Genomic DNA, 15813 nt, shown 5'->3' on the forward strand with positions numbered 1-15813 from the left:
CAAGCATGAAAATGGCATCAGCTCATGAAAAGTCATAAGAAACAGCGAGGAGATGGTAGTTACTAAAAGCACTGCAGGGGAACACAAACATCAAGCAGAAACCTGGCTGGAGGCTTCCTTCCCGCTGACTAGCCATCACAGCACTGGAAAATACTATGCAGACCGCTTGCGGACTAATGTCATCAGCTCAGGTACGGAACTTGAACGCAACACTGCTCACAGCCCAAGCAAGATGTACCTGCCAGCGCAATAATGGCAAGTCTGTTATAGGGGTGACAAACCACTTTTTGATGGGATTTGAGGCCAACGCCACAGGAAGGAATCCACCTCTGGTAGCGAAAACCCAGTCAAAAGCCCATGACTGGGAAGGACATAGACCCTAGTAGGGGGAGCTACTGCTGCTGTTTTCCAAAAGGAAATGATGACCCTGTCAAATTGCTTTTGAAATGACTATGGTATGGCCAAGGATAAGTGATGCTACCAGCTTGGGCCAGAGAAGCTTCTTTTTGCAGCTGGTAGCAGTCGGAGGCTCACAACTGGTCATAGTAATAAGACTAAGTGACACTTGAAGACTCAGCCATAAATGGAACATCTGTATTACCCCTTCCAAGCCTCAGCTCAAGATACATCATAGAAGAAGGGGCAGAAAGAATGTAAGAGCCAGAGGAAGGGAAGAAGAGTGTGTGGAACACTGACTTCTGAGCATGGCACAGCCATTCACTCTTGAACTCATAGGAATGGAATGAACTGACCAAGACGGAGCCTGCAAACAAGCTGTCCTGGAAAGGGGAGGGGCTCACAAGGCTCCTCCCCTCCCTGAGGATTTATACATAGCTAATGGTCACTGGGAGAAGGAGAGACATTTTCTACAACATAACCACTAATTGGTTGTCCACGCTCTTGGAAACACCTACTGAAACACATTAGGTTGTTAAAAAAAAAAAAAAAAAAAGACATGGACATGGAAGAGGAAAGAGATCAAGGAGCAGAAGGGTCCAGGTCCAGGGGTTCTGATGCCCTCTTCAGACCTTCAAGTGTACCTGTGTACATGTGGCAGACACACAGATACAGGCACACATACACATAAAATAAACTCCCCCAAAAGGAAAAACAATCATATGTCCAAAAAGGCTAAAGAAAAACAGAACATGCTTTTAAACCTATGAGCATAACAGAAATTAAGTATGAAATAATTTAAATAATGTGAGTGTCCCCAAATGGGTTGGTTCCAAAAATAAGTTATGATAATGAAAGGATTCTATGGATTTGATCTCTTTCAGCAGAAATAAAAATGATCTGAGCATATATATGCATATATACGTATGTATGACCCAAATGGCTTAGTATGGTAATGTGTTGACGATTATTACTCTCAGAGCAGAACCACAAGCTTTCTCTGTATGTGTGTTCTTTGTTTGTCTGTATTTACATATTAAAACATATGATGCTTCTGTAGAAGCATCGGTGCCCCAAATATCTCAAATTTTTATGTATAAAAAGGTCCCTAACTTGTTTGCATATTCAAATAGCTTGGAGATCTTTTAACATTCCCAAGGCCCAGCTTCAGCCCAGATGAATCAAGTTATAACATCTACTGGTGGGATGGGGTGGAGTATTGTATACTTCTGAATCTCCCTGGCTGTTTCCTTTGGAGACCACTGCTGACCATACTTGTACTCTAGAGTGTCCCTCCCGAGTCAGACATTGGTATTGATTGCCAGGAGCTTGCCCTGTCAGAAGCCATCTCAGGTCACTGCAGATCTATGAAGTGAAAATATGTCTTGAAATAGGGCCCCCAGTTGTCTCTAGGGTAGCACAGTCTGAGAAGCTCTGATATAGGGCATGCTCTGCGCTCTGTTTCTAGTCCAGGTCATCTTCACTGGATTGGGGTGGGGGTGGGGGGGTCATGTTAGAACGAGCAGTGACTATGGCTTCATGTGGGCAGCCTTAATATTTTTGTTAAGTTAGTACATAAGCAGCTGGGTATATTGGGTCATACCTGTAACACTAGCCCTCGGGGAGACTGAGACACAAGGATTGCCACTAATTTGAGGACAACCTGGGCTGTAGAATGAGTTCTAATACAGCTTGGGCTACATAGTCTCAAAAAGAATACTATAACAATAAATGCTGGCTTCTTGATTTTATTATGACTGTATTTCTGAAAAATGTTTGATGCTCACTTTCTATGATTTACTCATGGCTTAGAAACTCTGAGACACTGCCCTAGTCTTTGCAACTCTCTTCTCAGCTTTTGTATGGCTCTCTGCCTTTCTTTAGCCACAGTGAGACTCCCTTTATTTCTTTATACAACACAGGCCATTGTGGAAACCTTGGACTGTGTCTGTCGATGCTGACAGCGAGACAGGGAACCCACACTGCCGACCTCCAGAGCTTTTAACTGTGGGAGAAGCTTCTGCGTGGCCCCAATAGCTCTAGAACAGCAGAGAAGGAAGGCGAGGGCACCGTGAGAGGGCCTGGTGATTCAGAGATGGGAGTGGTCATCCCTCCCTGCTACTGGGATTAAGGACATTGTCATTAGGGAAATGTGCTCTGTGTCAAAGGTCAGTGGAGGAAAGCCGTCCTCAGGAGAGAGTGTGCTCCCCAGCTTAGCTCACATTACTGGGGAGGACTGACTAGTCAGAATGTCTGGTAGTAAAGAAAAATTTGGCTCAACGATTTTACAGGTCAAATAACCACACTGCAGGGAAGCCTTCAGAGCCCTGGGAGTCCCCGACTCTAAGTATGGAGACTCTTCTGCTCTGTGTTTTCCTTATGCGTGTTTCGTTATCTTATGTTAACTGGCTTTCTTGGCATGATAGTAACGTGACTGCCAAACCTGAAGGGCTACACTTGAGAGGGAAATCCCAGACACAGGGTATTTGAATCAAAGCTAGCACCACACCCATGTGTATAGGGGCAGCGCAAATTGGACTCAGTGGTTTATTTAAAAAAAAAAAAAAAAAAGACATTTTGTTGGTTAGTTTTATGTCACTGTGACACAAGCTAAAGTCATTTGGGAAGAGGGACTCCCAATTTAGAAAATGCCTCCATAACACTGGGCTGCATGGGCTGTAGACACGTTTGACAGACACGTTCTTTATTAATGATTGGTGTGGGAAGAACTAGCTCACTGTGGGCGTGCCACCTTGGGAAAGTGGTCATGAGATGTATGAGAAAGCAAAGTGAACAAGCCAGGGGAGCAAGCCAGTAAGCAGCATTTCTCCATGGCTTCTGCCTCAGTTTCTGCATCCAGCTTCCTCCTTTGAGTTCCTTCCCTGACTTTCCTTGGTGAAGGAGTATGACCTGAGAGTTGAAAACCGAAATAAACCTTTCCTGCCCAAACTGCTTTTGGTCATGTGTTTTATCACAGTATGAATGTTAACTAAGGCAGACATAAAGTTGGGAGGGGAGTGAAGAGGTGGGGAGGGAGACTTAGGAGGGGGTGGGGGAGAAATGTGGATGAATACGATCAAAATACACTGTACACATCTATGATGACCTAAAAGAATTTATTTAAAATACTATATTTAAAACGATAAACTAGGCCGGGCGGTGGTGGCGCACGCCTTTAATCCCAGCACTCGGGAGGCAGAGCCAGGTGGATCTCTGTGAGTTCGAGGCCAGCCTGGACTACCAAGTGAGTCCCAGGAAAGGCGCAAAGCTACACAGAGAAACCCTGTCTCGAAAAACGAAAAAAAAAAAAAAAAAAAAAAAAAAAAAAAAAAAAAAAAAAAAAAAAACGATAAACTAGATAAGAGACAGAAGGACAGTTGAGTCATAGTTGATAATCATTACTGAAGCCTGATATTAGCAGCATGTTTGTTTCCTATGCTGTTACATATTTATTTTGGAACTTTTGTTGTAATTGTTTTGAGACAGCATCTTGCTATTTACGCTGGCCTAGAACTCACAGAAGTCTGCCTGCCTCTGCCTCCCAAGTGTTGGGATTACAAGCATGTGCTGTCACACCAGCTTATTTGGGAAATTTTCTTTAGATTAAAGAAGTTCCTGAGAAGGAATCATGACAGTGTCTCATGATAGGATATTGCCACCTCTCTCTACTGGGCTTCATTTCGTCCGACCATCCCAACGTGATGCTCCATGGGTATCTGGAAATCACCATGACCAAAATCCAGCTCTCGATTATCTCCTCTTCCTGCCGCATTCTCATCGTCCACTCAGGCACGGAGCCGATATCTCTGAACCATTCTCCCTTGATCTTTTATCTTCCTGATCCCAGTATCAATTTTCCCACTGAAATGATTACCTGTCCCACCCTTCTTCCCTGCGGTCAACTTCCTATACCAAGGAGTCTCCCTCAGTGGCCTCGATGTCCAACCACCTCATATGACATTTCACAACTTTTTAGAACAACCCAGTCTTCTTTTCACTCATCCACTACCCATCTTCCGTAGTTTCTCCCATAATTAAAGGCACAAAGACCTCAAATTCTTCTAAAGTCGGACCAACTCTGGTCTTAAATGCTTCCTGCCATGTGAACACAAACACAGTGTTCTGCAGATTCTCCCTTGTGAACACGTTGGCCTAATTGTATAAGCTGGATCTTAAGCCCACCTCCTTTCTAGAAAACCTTCTCCGCTTCCTCAGCAGCCGCCACTCCCTCTTTTGTGCTGTCGGAGACATCCTTTAGTGTGGCACGTCTAATACCATGCAGCAATTATCTTTTCACATTCCTATTCTCCTTCCCAGCAGAAGCTGGTTTAGTCACAAAGAATATATCTCCCTCACATAAAGCAGTGTGGAGATAACTTTAAAAATAAATCTGAAACGGTAAAAGGATAATGGTTTGTTTGACTGTTAGGGACCCCCAGATTCTAGTTCCGTCAGCAATTGAAGATTCGGCATTGATTCAGAGAAAGGGAACTCTCTCTTGAGCAGCTCTCTTCCTTATCCTGGTCTTCTGAACCCTTTGCTTCTGAAGTTCCTGCCACTTAGTTCAAGCCCTTTGAATCTCTCGGAGGACTCTGACTTCTGAAGCCAGCTCTTGTGTGCTTCAGTGACACACCTAAATTCTTTTGAGAATTCCTCACGGGGCATGGCTTGGAGTGGCCAAGCCTCTGGGCATGCTCCATCCTGCCCCAGTCTCTTTGGATCCATGGTGCTAGCGTTTTACACAGTATAAGGTGGGGCCTGAACAGAAGCAAAGTACCAAAAGGGATGAGTAAGGAGACAGGAACAGAACCAAGGGCGCAGCTGGTGTTGCCCAACAGCACAGTTTTCCCTAGCAAAGCTCACCGCCCATGCCGAAGAACAAAGGGTGTTCATATCCAGGGCCGGGACTGGCAAAGGAAGGGCAGATGATAGAGAAGGAAACCTTTCGGAAGCTCATTCTCCCCAGTCTTACCATAGTCACGTCATTTCAGATCAGTCCCTTTACTCTCCAAAGACATTTAATGTGAGTTTGTCCATTCGTCTTCCTGGCCACCCTCAGAATGTATTGATCTTTCTTGTCTATCATTTCTCTCCACAAAGTATTGCGAAAGTCCCAGACATGATTCACATTACTCCCCTGATAATATGTTGCTTAACATTTGATATTAGAGACTTTCATAAAGGTTGCGCAAGGAAATAAAATAAAGCTTACCTCAGTAGATTTTCACGTGTAAACTCTCCATTAAGTACCACCAATGCTCTTTCTGATGTCATCGGAGATGGGAATGGTCAGAGATCTAGTTTTCTGCTCAGAAGAAATTGGGGGCTGAGTTGGGAATTGGGGGGAACATGTGCAAATCTTCCTTCCTATACTGTTCATTCCAAAAGAAAAGACTGGAAAAATTAAAGGGGGGCCTTATTAATGGTTTATTAAAATTATATCTATCAGCATCTCCAAACAGTGGGAGTTTGTGATCGAGTCCACTGGAAACAGTAGCTGTCTTAGTTACTCTGCTGTTGCTGTGATAAGCACCATGACCAAGGCAACTTACAGAAGGAAGCGTTTAATTTGGTCTTCAATTTTCAGATTTCAGAGTTTCATAGAGTTATAGTCCATGATGTTAGAGCAAAGGCATAGTGGTAGAAATAGCCAAGCACTTACATCATATTCACAAATAGGAGACAGAGAGAACTAAATTCGAAAGGCACGGACTTTTGAAACCCTCAAGCCCTACCCGCTCTGTGATACACCTCTTAATCCTTCAAAGATAATGCCAGCCTTTCTGCTTCTGATTTTTTTGGCAGTGTTAACCACTGAGTTGAGAACATGGCTGGATGAGCAGGGAAGACAGGAAGCTCGGGATGGGTACCTGGAATGGAGGGGCTACAGACCATCCCAGAAGCAATGTCTCCAAGGTAGGTGGAGTAGGAGTTGAAAGACACAGGGAAAGAAGCAGGCTGGTGTTCAAGATTTAAATGTTGAGGTTGCCTAGGGAGAGGCCCAAGAGTGCAGATGCACATCTGCATGCCATCTGTGAAATGAGCTGTGAAAGCAAACTGCAGAGAAATGCACACACTTTCACACCATTCCCTTTTACAGTCGGCTCACGACAGCTCTTTAGAAATAAATAAATCTATACGAGTTCAGGGATCTGGGGGCTTTAATGGGCAACTGAACATGCAAATGGAAAGCATCGGGATCTAACAAGGATAGAGTCGGCAATTCCACAGCAGCAGTGATGTCATTGTGATAAGTCCTGCAGCCTTATGATTTGGTATTCCTGAGTTTTCCTCTTCTCATTATATCTCACCAGGGAAAAGCTTTCCAGGCATGTCATCCCCTGATGGATCTGCAAAGAGCCTGAGATTTGGTGGGGCATGGAGACCCAGTGTGTCTCGGAACTGCCAATTGGCTGAAAAGTTAAAAGACTATAAAGATACATGGACAGGCAGACAGACAGATAAAGAGGCACACAGACAGGTAGGCAGACAATGCCAAGCAGTTTTTTTTCACTTATCAGAACTCGAGGCTTAATATTATTTCCTGTGGTCTCAGAAGTGAGTGGGATGCAAATTTTCTGACCTGTCTCTTTGCATAAAAGGTCCTTGACACTCTTTGGGGCACACCAGACTGGATCATTCCATAATTACTGCCTTGATCTGTCAAGTAGCATCAATTAACCAAGCTGCCTCTCACTTATTATCATAGTACCCGTATTTACAGCCCTTGGCATACTCACAGTGCTCTTTAATCAAACTGTGTGTGGGCTCACGATCTAAGTCTCTCAACATATGAGGGACATCAGATGTGCCTGTTCACTGGACCTCCCAGATGGCTAAGGAAGGCATGGACCAGTTGTGTAATGACAGCGTGTAAGAATTATGTGGCACTTAGGAAGCTAGTGGCTGATGAACATTCTCCCTGAAACAGAAGTGATGGGTGACTGAGATGCTATGGCACTGGCCTAGAGGCATATCATTGTCTAAAGGTCAAAAGTCTGAGGATAAGACTTGCACAATCAGGGTATTGAAGCAAGAGCTACCATTGACCTCCACTTATCTGCTAAGCAGCACCACCTCTGGTTTCTTTGCTTTTTATTTTATTTGTTTGCTGTTTGTTTTTGGAAGCGAGGTCACGTGTAGCCCAGGCTGACCTCAAACTTGCTGTACTTCTGAGAATGACCCAATGATATTTTAACTGATCCTCCTACCTCTAATTCCCAAGTGCTGGGAGTACATGTGTCTGTGGGGTGCTAGGGATTCAACACAGGGCTACCTAAATGCTACTCAAGCGCCATACCAACTAGACTACATCCCCGGCCCCCTCCTGGCCTCTTGACTGAAGAGTGGGAAGGAGGGAGCCTTATCTGAATCTGGTCCACAAAGGCTCCAGTGAGACTCTGCCCGGATTCTGACAGTTTTATCTTCTGTGTGAATGCATGCACAGTGTCACACACTGACTCCTCAGCAGCCCCAAAGAAATCCTGACACTAGACACATCGGCCAACTTTTCCAGTCATGTCCAACTTGACACGACTCTGCATGCAGCTATAATACAGGATTTTCCTCACATAGCCATCCTCACACCCGAGCAAGAGTCCATGCAGAAATGACATCTCTCTGCCATTCCCTGTCCTATCCCAAGGAACACAGGGGCTCCTCCCCGCCCCAGTAATTCTTTCTTGGTTTGCAAATCATAAACTGCACCCCCAATGTTTGTTGTAGATTTGGAAATGATTTGGACATGGGTGTTGGATTTACTTTAAATGATTTCTGGATTATACATGAACCTAGATACGTATTAATTGTGTGGTGTTTCCTTCTGTTGTTTTAATAGTGAACGCCAGACTTAAGTCCTATGCTCTGTAATTAGATAAACTATCTTTTTTTTGTATTTGTTATTTTGTTGTTGTTGTTGTTTTTACATCCCAACAGCAGTTTCCCTCCCTTCTCTCCTCCAAGTCCCTCCCCTCCTCCTTTATTTCTCTTCAGAAAAGGGCAGGCCTCCTATGGATATTAACCAGCCATGGTATATCAAGTTGCGGTGAGACTAGGCACCTCCTCTTCTACTAAGGCTGGACAAGGCAACCCGGTAGGAGGAAAGGATCCCAAAAGCAGGCAACAGAGTCAGAGACAGCCCCTGTTCCCACTGTTAGGAGTCCCACAAGAAGACCAAGCTACACAACTGTAACATATAAGCAGAGTGCCTAGGTCAGTCCCAAGTAGGCTCCCTGGTTGTTGGTTCAGTCTCTGTGAGCCTCTATGAGCCCAGGTTAGTTGATTCCGTGGGTTTTCTTGTGGTGTCCTTGACTCTTCTGGCTTCTATAATCCTTTCTCCCCATCTTCCACAGGATTCCCCAAGCTCTGCCTAATGTTTGACTGTGGGTCTCTGCATTTGTTTCCATCAGTTGCTGAGTGAAGCCTCTCTGATGACCACTGGGCTAGGCACCAATCTATGAGTATAGCAGAATATCATTAGGAATCATTTCATTGACTTTTTTCCCCCAGTTATGTTTGGTTTTATCCCAGGTCTCTGGGCTATCCTGCCCTGGCCCTCCAGGCTGTGTCAGAGGTGAGCTCCCTCTCATGGTATGGGTCTCAAACCAGACCAGTCATTGGTTGGCCACTCCCACAATTTCTGCTCCCGTTTTTACCCCAGCACATCTTGTAAGCAGGACAAATTGTAGGTGGAAGGTTTTGTGGCTGGCTTAGTGTCCCAGTCCCTTCACTGGAAAGTCTTGCCTGGTTACAGGAGCTGGCTGGCTCAGGCTCTGTATCTCTCATTGCTAGGAGTCTTAGTTAGGGTCACCCTCATAGATTCCTGGGAGTTTCCATTGCTCTAGGATTCTAGCTCATCCCAGAGATGCCCTCTGATTCCACTGTCTCTCCCAGGACTCCCTCCATCCTCTCCCCCACCTGATCCCTACAGTTTCCATGCCCATCCCCGATCCAGACTCCTCCCCACCTCCACTGGAAATGTCTCTTCTATTCCTGCTTCACAGTGAGATTCACGAGTCTCCTCTTGAGCCTTCCTTGCTACTTAGCTTCCCTGGGTCTGGGAATTGCAGCATAGCTAACCTTTACTTTACAGCTAACATCCACTTATTAGTGAGTACATACCATGTTGGTCCTTCTGGGTCTGGGCTACTTCACTCAGGATGATCTTTTCTAGTTCCATCCATTTGCCAGTAAATTTCATGATGTCATTGTATTTAACAGCTGAGTAATACTCCATTGTGTATATGTACCACATTTTCTTTATTCAGTTCTTCAGTTGAGGGACATGCAGTTTGTTTCCAATTTCTGGCTATTAGGAATAAAGCTGCTGTGAACATAGCTGAACAAGTGTCCTTGTGGTATGGTTGAGCATCCTTTGAGTATATGCCCAAGAGTGATATCATTGAGTCTTGAAGTAGATTGATCCTCAATTTTCTGAGAAACTGTCATATTGACTTTCAAAGTGGCTGCACAGTTTGCACTCCCCCCAGCAATGGAGGATTAGTCCCCTTGCTCCACACACTCTCCAGCATGAGCTGTCACTTGTGGTTTTGATCTTAACCATTCTGACAGTTGAAAGATGGAATCTCAGAGTCCTTTTGGTTTGCATTTCCCTGATGACTAAGAATGTTGAACTTTTCTTTTTTTCTCAGCCATTTGAGATTCCTGTTGAGAATTCTCTGTTTAGGTCAGTACCTCATTTTTTAATTGAATCATTTGGGTTTTTTAATGTCTAGTTTCTTGAGTTCCTTATATATTTTAGAGATCAGCCTTCTGTCAGATGTGGGGTTGGTGAAGATCTTTTCCCATTCTGTAGACTGCCATTTTGTCTTCTTTACCATATCCTTTGCCTTACAGAAGCTTTAGATAAACAATCTTAAAGGAAGACAACCTGTCCTGCAGTTCCCTCACAGAGCCTGCCACGATTTTGTACATGTCATTACTCAGCAAAGTCCTTTGTACGTTTGCACGTGTGTGCATGCATGTGAAGGCCAGAGGTCCACCGTCAGGTATCATTCAGAATGTTATCCACTGTGTTTTCTGAGACAGGGACTCTCAATGGGATCTGATGCTTGTTGATTCAACTAGGCCACTGGCCAGAGAGACCCAGAGATCTGCCTGTCTCCACCTCCCCAGGGCTGGCACTAGAAGCACGCAGCATCATGCCTGGCATTTTACATAGGTGCTGGGCATTTAGTTCAGATAGTCATGTTTCCAGGGCAAGCTCCTTACCAATTGAACATCTCTCTAACCCTGCAACATCTTTTTTTTAATGAGTGGCTAGCTCCTAATAGCTCACCTGAGTCCTCACTGCTGCTTGAAGTACGACCACACACAGGGTTGCACACACCAAGGTAATGGTTGAAGCCTATGTTTTCCTCGTTAGCCCGTTCAATCATCTCTCCCTCCACAATTTTCAGCAAATAATTGCTCGCGTAACTGATTAGCCAGGTGACAAAGTCCACGTCCCTCACCATATGCTCTGACAGTCTTTGAATCTTGAGTGTCCCCAAAGTGCATGTGTTGCAGGCTTGGTCCCCAGAGTGGCACACTTAGGAATTGGTGGATCTTTTTAAGATGTGAGCCCTAGTGAGAGTCCTTCAGGTCACTGGGGGCTTACCCAGAAAAGGAACTCCCACTTCCTGGCTATGACATCACTCCTGCCCCATCTGCTGCCTCATCTCAGAGGCCAATTGATCCTCCAAAACTATGGGCCAGAATAAACCTTTCCTCTCTATACACTGATGGTCTCTGGTGTTTGTTATAGTGACGTGAAGCCAAGTTACACACTGTCTTCTCCTTTCTCTTCTTGCTTACACTGGACTGTGCAGGCATGATGCTGCCTCTGGCCAAGCTGCCCCGCCCCTTCCCTGCACTGAAACATTTGTACCTCTCCAACTCTCCTTCTCTTCCCATTCTCATGGGCAGTGTTTTTCAAGACCTCAACTGCCTCCCACTGGATCACTCTTCCCACCAAAATTTCTGTCTTCCATCCCAGAAAAGAATTGACCTTCCCAAGGCCATGAGATGCATCCATGTTTCTCCCCTCCTCAACACAAACACCACCGATGTCTCTTAAACCAAGCCTTGTTCTCATGTAATGGAAGTGTATTTGAGCCAGGCTGGTATCCATCTCAAACTCAGAACATGTCATCATTTGGAAACAGTCTCTGAAGATTTAATTCAGAACAACTAGGCAAAATCACTGGAGATGTGTGGCCTATGGACGACGGTTGTGTACGAATCCAGCTGGACACGACGGCAACCATTTTACCACCACAACTGCCCCCAGACTAATCCTAGTTGCTTTTTCTCACAGGTTCTCAGCAAACTGTAACAGAGGCTCACAGTGGGGTGTGCACGGCGTGCTACAGCCACTGACCCTGCCTCCAGCGATGCACCCTGTTCTGACATTAGATAAAGATAAAGCAGGCGCATTTCGGCTTGGGTGAAATCAGTTTTGTCCCGGTCAGCATGTTCTGAGAACGAAGGTCATGAGAAGATAGCAGCAGAGGTGAACACTGCCTCTGTGTGCACCCAACCATCTGGGATCCCCAGAAGCCAGGATCAGGCAAGGAGAACGATCTCTCTTAGGGCCTTGTTGGGAAGTCTGGCCCTGATAACGCTTCAACTTTAGGCTTGTGGCTTCTGGGCTCATGACAGAGTCAGTTTATCACCCATCAAGGCACCCAGTTTGTGGTGATTTCCTACTGTGCAGTGAAGAAATTAATGCAATCCACTTTATCCTCTTCCTCACCAAAAGCTCAAATAAACGCATAAGCCAAAGGTCGGGGTAGTACTCAGTGGATAGTGCTTGCCAAGCATGCGTTAGCCCTGGGTGTGATCCTTGGCAACACGCACGCACGCATGCACGTGCGCGTGTGCACACACACACACAGACATAGACACACACACACACCACCACCACCACCACCACCACCACCACCAGGATTTTTATTGAGCAATTAATATGTCCTGCTCTCCCAACATATAACCTACTTGATCTCTAGTCTCACTAAAGATGACTCACCATCCAAATGTGTACAGATGAGTTAATGACACAGAATGCTCCTTGAAGACTCTAAGCCCAGTAAGTAATGGGGGCCAGGTGGGCCTACCAGATTCCTGAGTCCAAACTCTTTGCTGGGATCTCTAGTACCTCGTGGTGTGGCTTTCATTTTGTTGAACATGTTCTTTCTAAGTGGTGATGGATCTTTCAATACTTAACTCAAATGTCTTGGGCTGTGTATGTAGCTCAGGCAGTAGAGTGTCGGACTGCATGCACGAGGCCCTAGGTTCAGCCCTCAGTGCTGCATAAGCCGTGAATGGTGGCCTATACCTGTAATCCCCAAATTTAGGAGGTAGAGAAAGAAGGATCAAAAGTTCAAGGTCATGCTCACCTGCATGAAAGACACCCTGGGATATATGACACATGTCCTCAAAAATGATTAATTTATGTTCCAACTTTTCACGTCTGATTTGTTGACCCTCTCTAACTTGCAAATCATTTTGTTTGTTTGGTTGTTTGTTTGTTTATTTTAAGGCAGGCTTCACAAGGTAGCTTGGGTTCGCCTTGAACTTTTGGTCCTCCTGCCTGAGCCTCAGGAATGCTAGGGAAACAAACGGGAGCCACCATGTTGGAATGCAACTCTCCTCTCCTGCTTCTTTTCCTTCTTTCCTCTCCATCCCCTCTACTTCCTTCCCTTTTCTTCACCTCTGCTGTGGCCCCCAGAGCCTTCCTTTACCCCCATGACTTCGACCATTACTTGTTCCATAACTTGCCTATACCTCACACACATTGTATGTGGGCTTCCAACCAGCCTGGTCATCTTCTTCTTCTTCTTCTTCTTCTTCTTCTTCTTCTTCTTCTTCTTCTTCTTCTTCTTCTTCTTCATGAACACCTCCCAAGTGTCCTGCAGTGAGTGACCTCACACACACTATTGACTCTACAATGTATTCTAGGTTTGCTCTGCCATTGGGACCATCTCTTCCCAGAAATCAGTAGCACCAAGGCTCAAGGTTACCTTTACTCCCTTCCCCCTTCTCCCAAGTCAGCTTCTGAACCTTTCCAATTTATCTGACGCAATCTCCGGCAAATCTCTCTGTGTGTCCACCCTGTTATCTTCTGAGTCCGACTCTCATTGTCCTCTCTCTTGGTTTGCTGCATCATCACAGCCCTCTTATCTGTGATGGTTCCTGTTTGTAATCCACCCTTCACATTATTGCTTTGTCTCTGAAAGGGACATTTCTTCCTCAAAGAGACAACCAGGTGGCTCCAGGCCTGGAGGAGCCCACCTGATGTTTCCTCATTCCTTTGTAACTAGTGCCCCAGGCCCTGCCTAGGCTTACACTTACCTTCCCCTAAGCATTCTCTAGAATAGGTTCTCAACCTCTTGCGTCACTGTTCCTCCCTCCAGCTGTTCCAGATGTTTTCTCCTTAGTCCATCCTCCCTGTGTACTTGTAATAGCCCAGGTGTGCTGGCACTGTACTTAGCGTTCTATGGCACTTTGGGAAACCATCAACCCTGTAGCTTCTAAGTTTCTCTGACTTCTCCAAAGTCAGATTTAACACTATGAGATGCCACGTCACTCCCGCCTGTATGACCATAGAGAATTATTCAACCTCCCCAGTCTCCTGAGTTCCCTGTTTAGGCAGCCGAGACCTTTATTAAGGCCCCTTCACCGTCCACCTCTCCTTCTGCCAGGGTGTTTCTCTTCCTTCTGTGTCACAGATGTTGCTGCCAACAGCCCTCCCTGGAGAACTTCTTGCATGCCAACCTCCTAAAGAGCATGTTATGGCAGTACCTTGCCCTGCCTGGCACAGAGGCAGGCCCCATGAAGGGGAGTTGCTTCGTGCCTCTTGTTAGGTACCCTGGATGCTTTTCTCTGCTCTGGGGTGCCTCTGCTGATGCCTATCTTTCCAAGATGTGGAGTGGAAGCTTCTTGGCACTGTGTGGCACACTCTCCATGAGCCCCTCTTAGCAGTGACCTCTCTGTGCTGGCACAGGGTAGGCATGAATGGTTGCTGGTTCACTCTCTCATCCAGAGTCAGAATACCTTTGTTTCCAGAGTCCAGACTCCACCCCATTGTGTTTATGACAGCCCGCAGAGCTCATTTGAAGATGCACCGTTGCTTGTGTTTGTCGAAGACTTATTAGCAAAGGCTGCGAACAGTGAGCATTTGAACGTGGGGCTACTATTTCTAATGCCTGGGGATAAACAATTATTCCTGTGGACCATAGAAACTGACTTAGTTGATAGGAAGCACTTGGTGACTCTCAGGGAATAGCCTACAAGGGCTTGTGGCGGTGAGTTTCTTAGGGAACTCACATCACTAAGCCTTATGTCCTTCCTCCAGAGACTGGCTTAGGAAGTTTTGATACCCAGAGCCACTGGGTTGAGAACTCTTGGATACCGAGACAGTAGAGCTAATGAGCATGGACCATCCTTCCCTTCTTGTGGCCTTCCCTTCCGTGACAAGGGCACAAAGAAGCTTGTGCAGGGGGATGGCAGGAAGGTGACGTTTGTCCATTTGCTTACACAATGAGGGGAGGCTCCAGGAAGTGTAGAGATTGAAGCTGAGAGAGTCGAGTTTCCACAGTAATTGCTGACAGGAATGACTGTCTCCAACAGAAAGACTTGCTTAGAACAAAGGTCACACTCTGTAAGACAGAAATACGCTGACAGGTTTCCGCATCATGGACTATGGGCACTTCAGCCTTTCGGTCTCCTGTCATTAAAAACATTCTGTGACTACAGGCATTGAAGCTGTGGGTGTGGGGTAGGGATTGGAGGTGGCATCAGCAAGATTAGCATATGAAAGAAGACTTGGAACCCATTTCCCACCTGGGCTGCAGGTAACAGAGTATGTCTTTTAAAAAAAGCCCTTGAGATACAAACACAGGGAAAACGGGTGCCTGTAAAAGGTCTTGAGCCTCATGGACGTGTGTGTGTGTGTGTGTGTGTGTGTGTGTGTGTGTGTGTGTGTGTGTGTGTGTATTTCTCAGCTACTCCTGGGAAGATGTGGACAAATCTCTACTCACTCAGACAGGGAACCAACGAAAGACTAAAGTAAAAAAAAAAATGCCAAAGTCTTACTTGGTGAGTTTTATTGAGGTTCCTTATAGGAATATGGGGAAGAAGTTACCCAAATGACCTAAAGACAGCTGCATCACCAAAAGCCGCCCCCCCCCACACACACACACACGCACACATACACCGGCATGGTGGCTCACAAAAGCTAGAAACCTGAAGCTCAATGCTTGACAACCTGAAGAGCATCACTTCTGGGCAACTCAGTCTCTGCCTCTTCGAGGCAGCTCAGCTGCTCTAGGCCTGCTCTACAGCAGCTTGGTTTGTTTGACCATGTCCGTCAGAAGTCCTTACAGCTTATAAATGCTTAGGGAAGGAGGGGCCCAA

Source organism: Peromyscus californicus, unplaced genomic scaffold (genome assembly GCF_007827085.1).
Source record: "Peromyscus californicus insignis strain IS unplaced genomic scaffold, ASM782708v3 Scaffold_4__1_contigs__length_199733344, whole genome shotgun sequence".
Taxonomy (NCBI): domain Eukaryota; kingdom Metazoa; phylum Chordata; class Mammalia; order Rodentia; family Cricetidae; genus Peromyscus; species Peromyscus californicus.